This window comes from Pocillopora damicornis, chromosome 1, assembly GCF_964200805.1.
Source record: "Pocillopora damicornis chromosome 1, jaPocDami1.2, whole genome shotgun sequence".
In the NCBI taxonomy this organism is placed as follows: Eukaryota; Metazoa; Cnidaria; class Anthozoa; order Scleractinia; family Pocilloporidae; genus Pocillopora; species Pocillopora damicornis.
The window spans coordinates 27,351,478-27,362,063 of NC_142670.1; the positions used below are offsets into that span (position 1 = coordinate 27,351,478).

The 10,586-nt window shown below is 35.9% G+C and overlaps 1 protein-coding gene across 3 annotated transcripts in view; it reads right to left on the reverse strand.

Moving 5' to 3' along the window:
* Positions 1 to 8,280, reverse strand: part of LOC149053037 (nuclear protein localization protein 4 homolog) — a 281,781-nt gene extending 273,501 nt beyond the window's left edge. Inside the window, exons 1-4 of one of the 3 annotated variants that reach the window (XR_016188847.1) lie at positions 8,162 to 8,280; positions 6,992 to 7,063; positions 5,358 to 5,465; positions 1,710 to 3,313 (exon numbers count right to left, since the gene is read on the reverse strand). The gene's annotated coding sequence lies outside the window, so the exon portion shown is untranslated. The remainder of the gene's footprint in view (positions 1 to 1,709; positions 3,314 to 5,357; positions 5,466 to 6,991; positions 7,064 to 8,161) is intronic. The other 2 variants (XR_016188848.1, XM_089213658.1) reach the window with 2 other exon arrangements.
* Between the last annotated feature and the right edge of the window lie 2,306 nt (positions 8,281 to 10,586).

Below are 10,586 nucleotides of genomic sequence, written 5' to 3' on the forward strand. Positions count from 1 at the left end.
TTTAATACGGTTTAAGAAATAAGAGGAGGCCAAAATGTTCGTTGATATACTAATTTGTAATGTTTAGATGTATTCTCGTGACATGAAAGAGGTCACGTTGTCACCGCAGGGGTGGAAATGGTCCATTTCGCAAAATAGTAACTCTCCTAAAATTACTATTTTGCGAAATGAATAAAAATCCTTCTTGTTAATGAACGATTACTCCAAAATCCTTGTGAAAGTTATCTTTACCTTATTAGAAAATATATCTGCATTATTTCTTTTGTTTTATTTCATCTGACCCGATTTCGTTTCGTTTCGTTTCGTTTCGTTTCGCAAAATAGTATAAGCCTTTTTAAAACCGAGTAAATGTGTAAACTCTTTATTACCAGTCAATGTGACTGTCTAAAGAGGGTGTGAATGGGGTTAACCGACTAGCGAAAAAGGGCGAAAAATACTGCCGACTACCAACAAAACGAGAAAAAAATTACCGACTACCGACAGAAAAAAAATTAACCGACTACCGACATGGGCCGACATTATTGACATTTGTTTTCAGAAAGTTAAGATCAGCAGAGAATTTTGTATTTTTTCTAGTTTACGAAGTAACCACATTAAAGTTAGCTATAGAATTTCCTGTCATCTTCTTACTCTTTGGCCGGAAGAGCGCGGGATCATTTTACAGAACAATTTCCGGTACTCAAGCCCACGAAACCTCCCACTGTAATAGCGGAATTCGCAGAGCGTAGCCCCATAATTATACAAAGTAGTAGTAGTTACCCATCAAGCCGAAAAAATTTGGACTTATGACTGTACGGGTACCCGTACAAGGCGCTACTTTTAACATGCGTGGTCAACCCTGGGTCTAGTCATAGCCGTGGCAAGGCGTTCTACCCTTGAGACATGCGGGAAAAAAGAAATGCGAGGTCCGCTTTTAAGCTTGGCTAAATCTATGCATTATTTCAACCACGTTGTTTGTTCATACGGTCCAGCCGTGTTAGCCATGGGTGGAATCATAAAAGTGATAGCGAGTTTTTTTTTGCGAAAAAGCGAAGAAGTCGCAATCGAACTCCACCGTAGCCGGGTTCCGGTCGACAAAGATAAACAGACAAAGGTATTCGAATTTAAAAAAACATCTAACAGAATTTTGGGGATTGAAGGAGCAAGCTCTTCAGTTTGAAATTGGTGGTTTCTCGCTGAAGCTCTTTCGCCTGACAAAATCGTCCACGGGCAAGTGCGAGAGCTTTGCTATAGTAACAGATGGGCAGTGGTAACTAGAACTGCCAAACTTAATATCTGATGAAGGCAGCAGTGAGCTCAACGGAGAGCTTGCTTCCTTCAGTTCACGATACTCTCAGTTTGCTCTGAAAATGGTTCACATGCAAGCATACCGAGCTCCCGAGCCCCCGAGCCGAATTTTTCCCGAGTGCGTCTCTTTCCAAATGTTCTAACAATAGTATAAGCGCTCTGAAGTTTCTCATCAACATTTCCGAGTAAACGAAAGCTAACGACCGCGCGCTCGAATGTTTATTCAACATCTTGAACCCTTACGTTATCTTCTGACTCTATTAACCTCGATCTTCGTTTTGCTATTTATCAGAATCACGTAGGACTTAATACACGATGATAGTTACACTGAAGCAGGTTGTTCGGGGCATATCTGCCATCGAGGGTACTACAAACAACGACTGTCATCAAAGTATCTTCTAAATTGCTGCACCTGGTCTTACCTGGAACGCAGAGGTAAGGATTCAACCAATCTGTTTCTCAAATCTTTTGGGAAAATTAATCCACAGCTAGAGTTCCTTTCCTTCGACAGAGGTGTAAAACTAACTGATTTGTAGATGACTGTAGAGCACTTTTACAAACGAGAAATTCGATGAGACGAGAGGCGAGAGACGAATGACGTTCGATTCATCGCCTCGTCTGGCTCCTAGAATTTGAGTATGTAATCGTGACATTCGCACAATTAAAAAGATCACATGACCTTGACAACAGAAATCAAATTTCATAACTGTCACGCGACCACTTGTCGAGGTCTTTGCCCGTTACATTCCGACCCCTATATTTATTCAGTGGGTAAATTTGATTCCTTGTGTTTATCTTGGTTAGATCGTTGTAATTTTCATGATTGTCCCAAGATAAGTTAAACCGACAAATTTTCACAAAATAAGAAACCTGTTTGCGACTCTGAGTCAGTGGATAAGAGACAAGCGAAGAACCGGGCGAGTTAAAGTTCCTGATCTCACGGCAGCTTTTTTGCTCATTTCCATCAACCAAGAGCATGAAGAAAATTAAGGCTAACATCAGCCCTGCCCCCCTTCCCACCCATTAAGAATAAATGGCGCATTTTGGGTAATTCCACCCTATTCTTGTTTTTAAGTTCTTCACTAAATGCGTGACTGAGCTCACAGGTAGCCCACGCTCGCACAGTTAGCCTTCATAACTGTACAAATATGATAACTATTTTGGCCGACGAGCGAAATATGAGGATGTCTGAGAATAAACTGTTGCATACTTAACCCAGAAATTTTAAATACTTTTGAACAAAGAACTTTCAGTTGCCTCTATATTGTTTGTTCGTTTGAATTTTGTAAGTTTCTTAAAGCTGATTTACGGCCGCATAGGTAATTTTAAGTCCCCTCTCTTGTCTCTCTCAACTGCGAGCTAATCAGCCGCAAAACAGCCTTGAAAATTCGAAAAAAGTTGTTGTCTTTGTTTTTGATCAAAACGGAATCAAACTTTCAAGTTGAGAATGTAACTATTCCAATCCTTTAAGTTCCACAACACAAATATACCGAAACCTAGCGATTATGAGCTCAGTGATTACACAACTTCGTAAGAGTTTTAGGAAGAGCTTTTAAACGGAGGGGCCTATATCCGAGGGGGCTTATAAACGGAGGGGCCTACGTCCGAGGGGGCTTGTGAAAGTACTAGAAAGAGTGAAAGAAGCTGAACGCTGATCAAAATACGTTTTGCATTTATTGGTTTTTAATTAAGCTTCAAAACGTCAAAATAACTCAAACTCGTTTCATTACATTTGAAACAGGTTTTTTTCAAAAAACTAACAACACGAACAAAACTGTAAGATAAAAAACGCGGAAGTTCAGACTTCCCACTCGAAGTTCATCTTTGCTCTCCTAGTATTTAATATTTTTCTTTTGTATTTTGTAATTTATTTTTGTTCAATGGTAGATGGGCATTTAACCTGAAAGGGAGGGGGGGGGGGAGAGAGGGCTTATAAATGGGGGTTGGCGTCTTTTGTCTCTGAACTTTGCTGCAACAGGTGTGGTTGTTCTCTCTCTTCAATTTTCCACAATTAAATTTTCTTTGCCTGCAACAAAAATACATCATCAAACAAGAGGGAAACTTCAGAGAGGTAAAAAAAATTAAATACATGATAAAAAATTCATTGATAAGAATCCCTATTTTATTAACATCTTGTCCCATAGGAGAAAAAAAAGGCCAGGCACACCAAATTTTCTACTGTTTAAACATTACCTTTCTCAGAACCTTTAACCCCAAATAGTAACAAGCAACTAATTTCTCTTTGCTTTTTTTGGGTTAAAACAGACAATACCAAATGCATGTGTATAAATTAAGGATTCTTTAATATCATTGTGCTTCTACAATTTCCTTGGCTGACAGTGTGTTGCAGGAATTGGCACATGTAAGCACAGCTAGCAGATGGGAAATGTGTATAACAGCATAATTAACAGTAACATGAACATCATCTTCCAAATATGATGAATTTCATTTCTTTTTTTCTATTGCTCAATTCTATGAATCCAATTTAATCTCACATGTATTTGTAAGGGAAATCCCATGAGCTCAAGTACATTTCTTAATTAAAAGGCATGAGTGATGTTTAGAAAGCTTTGGTAATTGCACAAGCTATGGGAGTGCTTTTTGGAAACCTTTCACAACAAATTATGAGTAACCATAAATTATGAAATGCAAGACCTTTTTGTGCTTTTTTATGTATGCAGATATGTTCTGAACAAAACCTCATTCAAATACTGCTCTTTGTAATTAGAGATATAGATAATTATATTGTATGATTTGATCATTCATTAGAATGAAGAGGGTGATGGACACATCAAATTTTAATTTTTTTTCTTTAACAATGGAAAAGTTTAGTGCTGTTTAGTTATATTCAAAAGCTTTCATTTCAAGCCAGTGTGTGGTATGGAAAACCTGTAACTTAATAAGAAACTTATTAAGTTATTTTCAAATTCATTCACAATGGACCAATCAAGAATGAAACATTTTGTTTCAGTATATATATATATATATATGTAATGGTTATCATTAGATTATTTTGAAGGTAGTATTTGAATTGAAGTAAACAAAGTATATTACAGTCCTATGACTAAGTGACTTGCTGTATTCTCTTATCTCAAGTCCCTAATTTTTGCAAATGACTGTTGACTGTTGGGGAGAAAATAACAAAAAAGGACACCAACAATTTGACAATGAAAAGTTAAACCCCATTCCTCTCTCGCTGTAAGACAGTACCCACCACATGATAAAAGTATGAACCTGATTAATTCTGATTAAAGCTGACTAATTTGAGAGTATATATTAGAGTTTGAGAGAACATGTTTAAGTATGTAAGTACTCAAAATTACTTTTAAATTTTTTAATATCATGATGTTATACCTCTCAAATCAAACTTGTTTTTTATTTGACCCTGATTTTCCCCTTTGCCTTCTACTCAAGGAACATTTGAGAGTCTTGGAAAAAAGAAAAGTCACTGTTTCCCTTGAAGCTAGTCCTTATGTACCTAATATGTTCAAGTTCATTAACAAAGTTTGAACTGAAACAAACTCGGGACAGGTATATGGCAAAGAATGTATTGTATTGAAAAACTAAGGCTTCCTTTTTCTATAACCCTTCTCTCTGCTGAGAACTTAACCCTGTTCACTTGGCTTTACTGAACCACACTTGTTTGTCTAAGTATTTAATCACTTGGCTCACTTTTGCTGTAGTATTCACTCAATACAACAGATGTGCAAGAGCTACTTTTATCACATGGAAAAGAAAGCTTGATTTATTATGGGTTTTATGCTAGTAAATTAGATATAATTGGTTGTTGCTAGGTGATTATCAGAACAGAAGTCAATCAATTCCTGTAATTAAATTGTGCTTTGTCTTTTGATAACAAGAATTATTCTAAACATCTGTCACCGAGTTGAAGATATACTACTGTCAAGCAACATGAAGTCTCTGCCATCCCTGACAGGACACTTTTGTGGCCCCCTTTGACTATCTTGTCATGATAACACTTGAGTTTGTGGTTTGAAATCTACCATGGTATCAAAGCTAATTAAACATAGAAAGAAAAGAGAGCCTGGTCAGTCTACCAGAAAACTTACTGCTTGTCTTATACAGGCTTTAAGAGCTTGAAACTCCTTATCACAGGCATGTTTCATGTTGTCCTTTTGGAACATTGACAGCATCCATAAAGAAGGGCCTGAAAAAATCTAAATAAAAACCATTGAGGAAATAAAATATCTAAAACAACTTGACAAATTTTTGGTTGAGCATTAAAACAATCTCAAGCATATTCTCAGAAATATTATAAACAAACTGTGTCAGATCAGGTTTTCAGTTGAGTAAGTCAACTCTCAAATCTCAGAAGTAAAAGGATCAAGGTTTCAGGTAGTTGGCTAAGAGAAGACAATTTGGGACAGATTTGAACACGATAATAATCTTTTTACTTGTCTTACACAGTGCTATTTATAACATTGATTGAGCCTAAAAACAATCTAATATTTCTAAGCTTTTCCATGACCTTGGTCTGTGATTGGCTAAAATACTAGCACTATATTCAACCAATCAGAGACAAAAACATCAATTTAGTTTCTTGTATATAACAGTGGCCAAAGTTAGTTTCTCTCTTTCTCTCTGTTTTTTTTTTCCTTCTTTTTTCATGTTTTAAAACCACACATTACACTTACAATACATCAGCTACCTTACTTTTACAAAAAATTATTGATGATCAATAAATTCCATTATAATCCGACAAATACAATAATTTGCTTGTGGGCCATTGGTCTAAACCCATCATATGACAGAATATCCCCTTGCTAAAACTGGGGGATATGTAAGAATATACCTCAAGTGATATTCCCTAATTTTCAAACCTTACATCTAAGATGGAAAACTCTGTGTTTGAGATTTGATTCAAGATGAAGAGCATTGCTATAGAAGGAAAATGTTTCTTTCGTTCACAAAATAATTTCAGAGAACACTGACACACCATAAACAGTAGTCTGTTCATAAACATTCTTTTCTACAACAAAGGCATGGGTTGTCAAAGGCTACCAATTGGGTTGTCATCCATTATATACTGAGCCAAAAAAAATCAGAATTGCAGGCAACCAAAATTAGACAGCTCTTCAGGACAGATTTATTGGGTAGTATCTTATCATCAGTATATATCAAGAAGTAGGTATGTAGGTGAAGGGGAAAATTATAGACTGAAGGGAACTGCAAGATGTTGGAGACTTGCTCAGCAAATGTTGATAAGCTGAACAAAACAACAGCATCATTGGTTCAAAAAAGATAAATGAAAGAGAAAAAAAGATGCAAATCTGGTGGTTTGTGGGGATCACAGTCCCAAAGGACTGCTCTTATTTAAGGCCAAAAATACTTTTAACAGTCCAAACAAAAACATGCTCTTTAATATACTTCCACACAAAATAAAATAAAAAAACTGAAGAATTGAAGCAAGGTAAACAATTTAAGCAGTTGCTAAAATAAATTACAAATAATAACTTACTTTAGATATAAAAAACAAAATAAAGGAGAACAAAAGACACTAACAAATGTTGTACCAGATCCAGGGAGAAACAGCTGGTTAAAGACAATAGAGAACGATTTAAAGCGACGGAGAAAAATGATAAATAAATCAGAATGAATAAAATTTATAGGAAAGAACTTATATGAATGGTACAAAATAAGTAAATTAAGCAAAAAAAAGTAACAGATAAACAAACAAACTGACCATATCGCTTTCTTAACCCTTTGACTTCCAAGATCTGATTGTAAGTTCTCCTCTCTTGCTGTTACACTTTTCCTGGTAAATGAGAGACAAGAATTGGGTGTTGGATCAAGATGACAACTTTGACATGATAAGTCTGAGTATTCTCATTACCTGTTTGCTGGAAAATGTATATTTATTATATGGAGAAGTTGCATATTTATCACCTCTGGGAGTTTAAGGGTTAAAAAAACTCTTACGAAATTCTGCAAAGCCTCAAATATAGGAAACTTAGGAAAGAAAAAATTAATCTTATGAATGGCTAAATTTTTTTAATTAAAAAAAAATAGATGAAAGTAACAGACTTGAAAACAAAATAGCTTAATAAAAATGCAATGGAAAGAAAAAACTATATGAATTTAAAATAAATTATGTCAATGTGATTTTTGGCAGCAAGAAAGCATTTCATTCATTTCTTAAAAGTTTCCTTCTTTCTTATAATTAAGTCACATAAGGGGGCAAAATTTTAGAAGAAGACACCCATTGAACAGTTAAGTTACTCTCTGTAATCCCAAAGTGCAGTGGCAAACAAATCTCAGAGATCACACCACCATAGTGCTTTAACAGCTGACATGTGACTACTCTTTAGTGTTACTCTTTTCATTCCTTTATCACACGGCGACCATTTAATAAGTCGTCATCAAAAATAAAATATGACTTTCACTCCATTTTTTTTTGTCATTCTGCTCTTAATTAATTTAACCACAAGTTGCATCATGCTGAAGGGTAAATCGAAACAAAATAAAGCAAAACAAAGTACAATAAATAAAAAAAAACTAAAGATAAATTTTTCCTGAAGAATTCACTTTAAGCAGCAACAACATGTAACAGCTATTTTTCCGTGGAGAAAAACATGTAAATCCTTAGCACTATGTAAGCCTAATTAAAAAGAAACAAACCAAACCTCACGTGCCTTCGATGTCTTTTTTTATTCTAGGTTTAAAATAACTTTCCTTTTGAGTAATTTGTCACGATTAAGATTAATACGAGCAATGCTCAGAAAAAGAAATGTAAGCATAAACTGGAACAATCCCTTGCTACAACCACTAAGTCTTGGACAATCTTGAAGCTGACTTAGTCTAAACGTACATATACTTGTGCGTAGTGAACACGATGAGTCGACTAAAATCTTACCTTTATTTTACAATCAGCAAGAGGGTTCGTCAAGCCTGAGATTCTTCTGTAATCTTTTCCCTATAAGCTAATTATTTCATTTTCCTTCGTCCGCCATCTTTAAAAACGCGCAATGTATCATGGAACGAGGCGGAAATGAATTGGGCTACAACCGGAAGTTGGGAATCACTTGTCTTTGTGATACTTACGTACTAGCAGACAATCAAACAAACAGACCTTTTAGCTTTCTTAAACGCGCTTACAAAATTCTGCAAAAACCAAAACATAGGAAACTTAATGACGAAAAATATTATGAACGGTTGATTCTTTTTAAGTTTTGTCAGTTGTCAATTAGTTGCGAAATTTATTCTTCTCAGAACAGGATTTCGCCTGTCCGTGTCCTGAGGCAAAACCGAAACAAAACTGAAACAAGGTTGTGGCAGATGGAAAACTTTTTCTAAAGGCATGGTCCATCGAATGATTGCCACAATTGCATTAAACTTTGTGTGAAATGCTTCTGTGGCAAAAAACTTTTCATCCTGCCGTTTGCCTGCCATGCCCTGTTGTTGAATTTATAAACGACCCGTCACAAAATCGCAGCATTGATATCTGTTGTTACTAAGCCCGTCTCAGTATCGGCCATCTAAGGCAAACTCCGCCCTTTCCTTCTATTTCTGGAAAAAACGCATCCTTGCTGCAACCATTTTCCAACGATCTCAATCATTTTTGCAGCTAACCCTATTATCTTTGTGTTTAATTCGGCTTCTCAGAGCCATTGTCTAAGATATTGGTCTTTATACTATACACGTTCTTGTATTCGCAAAAAAAAAACCGACATTTGAAAACAACGACTTTGGCGCTTGAGGCGACTTCAGTGTTAGCCCGGCTACGTTTTATCATTCCTTGAGGATTTTAGTTCTAGTAGCCCAATTAAATTTTGTGCACAGCCCATGCATCAAATCTATGAAGTAAAATATTGTATCCTTCCTCGTACTAGTTTATAAGAATGAGTTTGCTAGTACCTGTATGGCTTTACACAATGATATTTTCCAGGCTTCAAAAAAGTCACTTTCCTCATTAACATTTCCCTTAAATCTAATGGCTTGCTAAAATCCTCAGTCCCTCAACCTGATAGCCCAGCCTCATGAACTACTCCGCAACAGGTGTGACAAGCAAATGAATGACAGAAATAAGCGACCCTGTTCCTTTCTACACCTTTCTTGATACTGTTCGCTTAGTCTGAAGGTGGCATTTAAGACATGTCGTATATACTAGCCATTTTTTATTTAGCCAGGGTACCTGCATAATTATTTTATAATGATGTTTATGAGAAAATGGTTGGGTTGAAATATATTATAATGTTTTGGCAGCAGGTAACTGCATTAATGAAAAAATGTTTAAAAAAGTGTGCATTCAATGTTTATGCTGAGTTTTTGCATTAAGTTGGCCAATTTTAACAAATACCCAAGCCTTTTAAAACCTCTTATGTTAAAATTTTATCAGAATGAACCAGTGAAAGTGTTAGTAGATGGTCAAATGAATACTTTTTCAGATTAATAAAATGTATTGTCGTGTTTCATGGTAACCGTGATGTTGCCACGACTCCAGTTTCCAGGACTGAAATTCATATAGGCTACCATACAAGACTTTTGAATCTCTTTCATGAGTCAATAACAAAATCAACTCAACTTTAAAACTAAATGTAAAACTTGATTGATGTTTGGATCAGTTTCTGTAATGCACAAAGATATTCTAGTTCTAGCCTGTCTGCGTTGAAATTTTCGCGGCGTAAGAACCAGACGGTAGACAAATTTAGAATTTCAGCAGCTAGAGTTGTCAGGATAGAGCACAGTTGGTTTAAAGACATGTACAGTGATATGTAATTACAGCATAGGTCTTTGCAGCCAGAGCAGTTGAAAGAGGAGAATTTAAACATCGACACGAGTTGAAATGTGACTTTTTTCCACGCTTATCAGAGGAGTTGGACAGGTTGGAGAAAAATCGTTGAAGTAAACAGTCATAAATGGCCACATCAGGAGAAGGTATGAGATGCTAAGTACGATTCTGGCACATTGTTTCACTGACTACTGATCCCGCTTGAAAACCCTTCAATGGACTGGTGATATCTAGATCTTAACTCGAAGTCGTTTAACGTCGTTTCATTCTGTCTAAACCAAAATTAACAAACACGGGCAATAGAATATCATTTCAACCGATACAGACACCTAAGGAAGAAAACATTCTATATTCTGGACAATCCGTTCAAACCATAAGGAATGTCAACAAAAGTCTTCAGCTGCTTGAAAATACCGCTGACTAGCACGCATGTTGATACGTTGATCACTTTGCAAGTTGTGAGAATATCGTCCTTCCGTTCCACATCTCGTTAACTCTTCGAGAGCCAGTGCATAGGAATTTTTAGAAGTTGAAGGACTGGAAAAAAAAC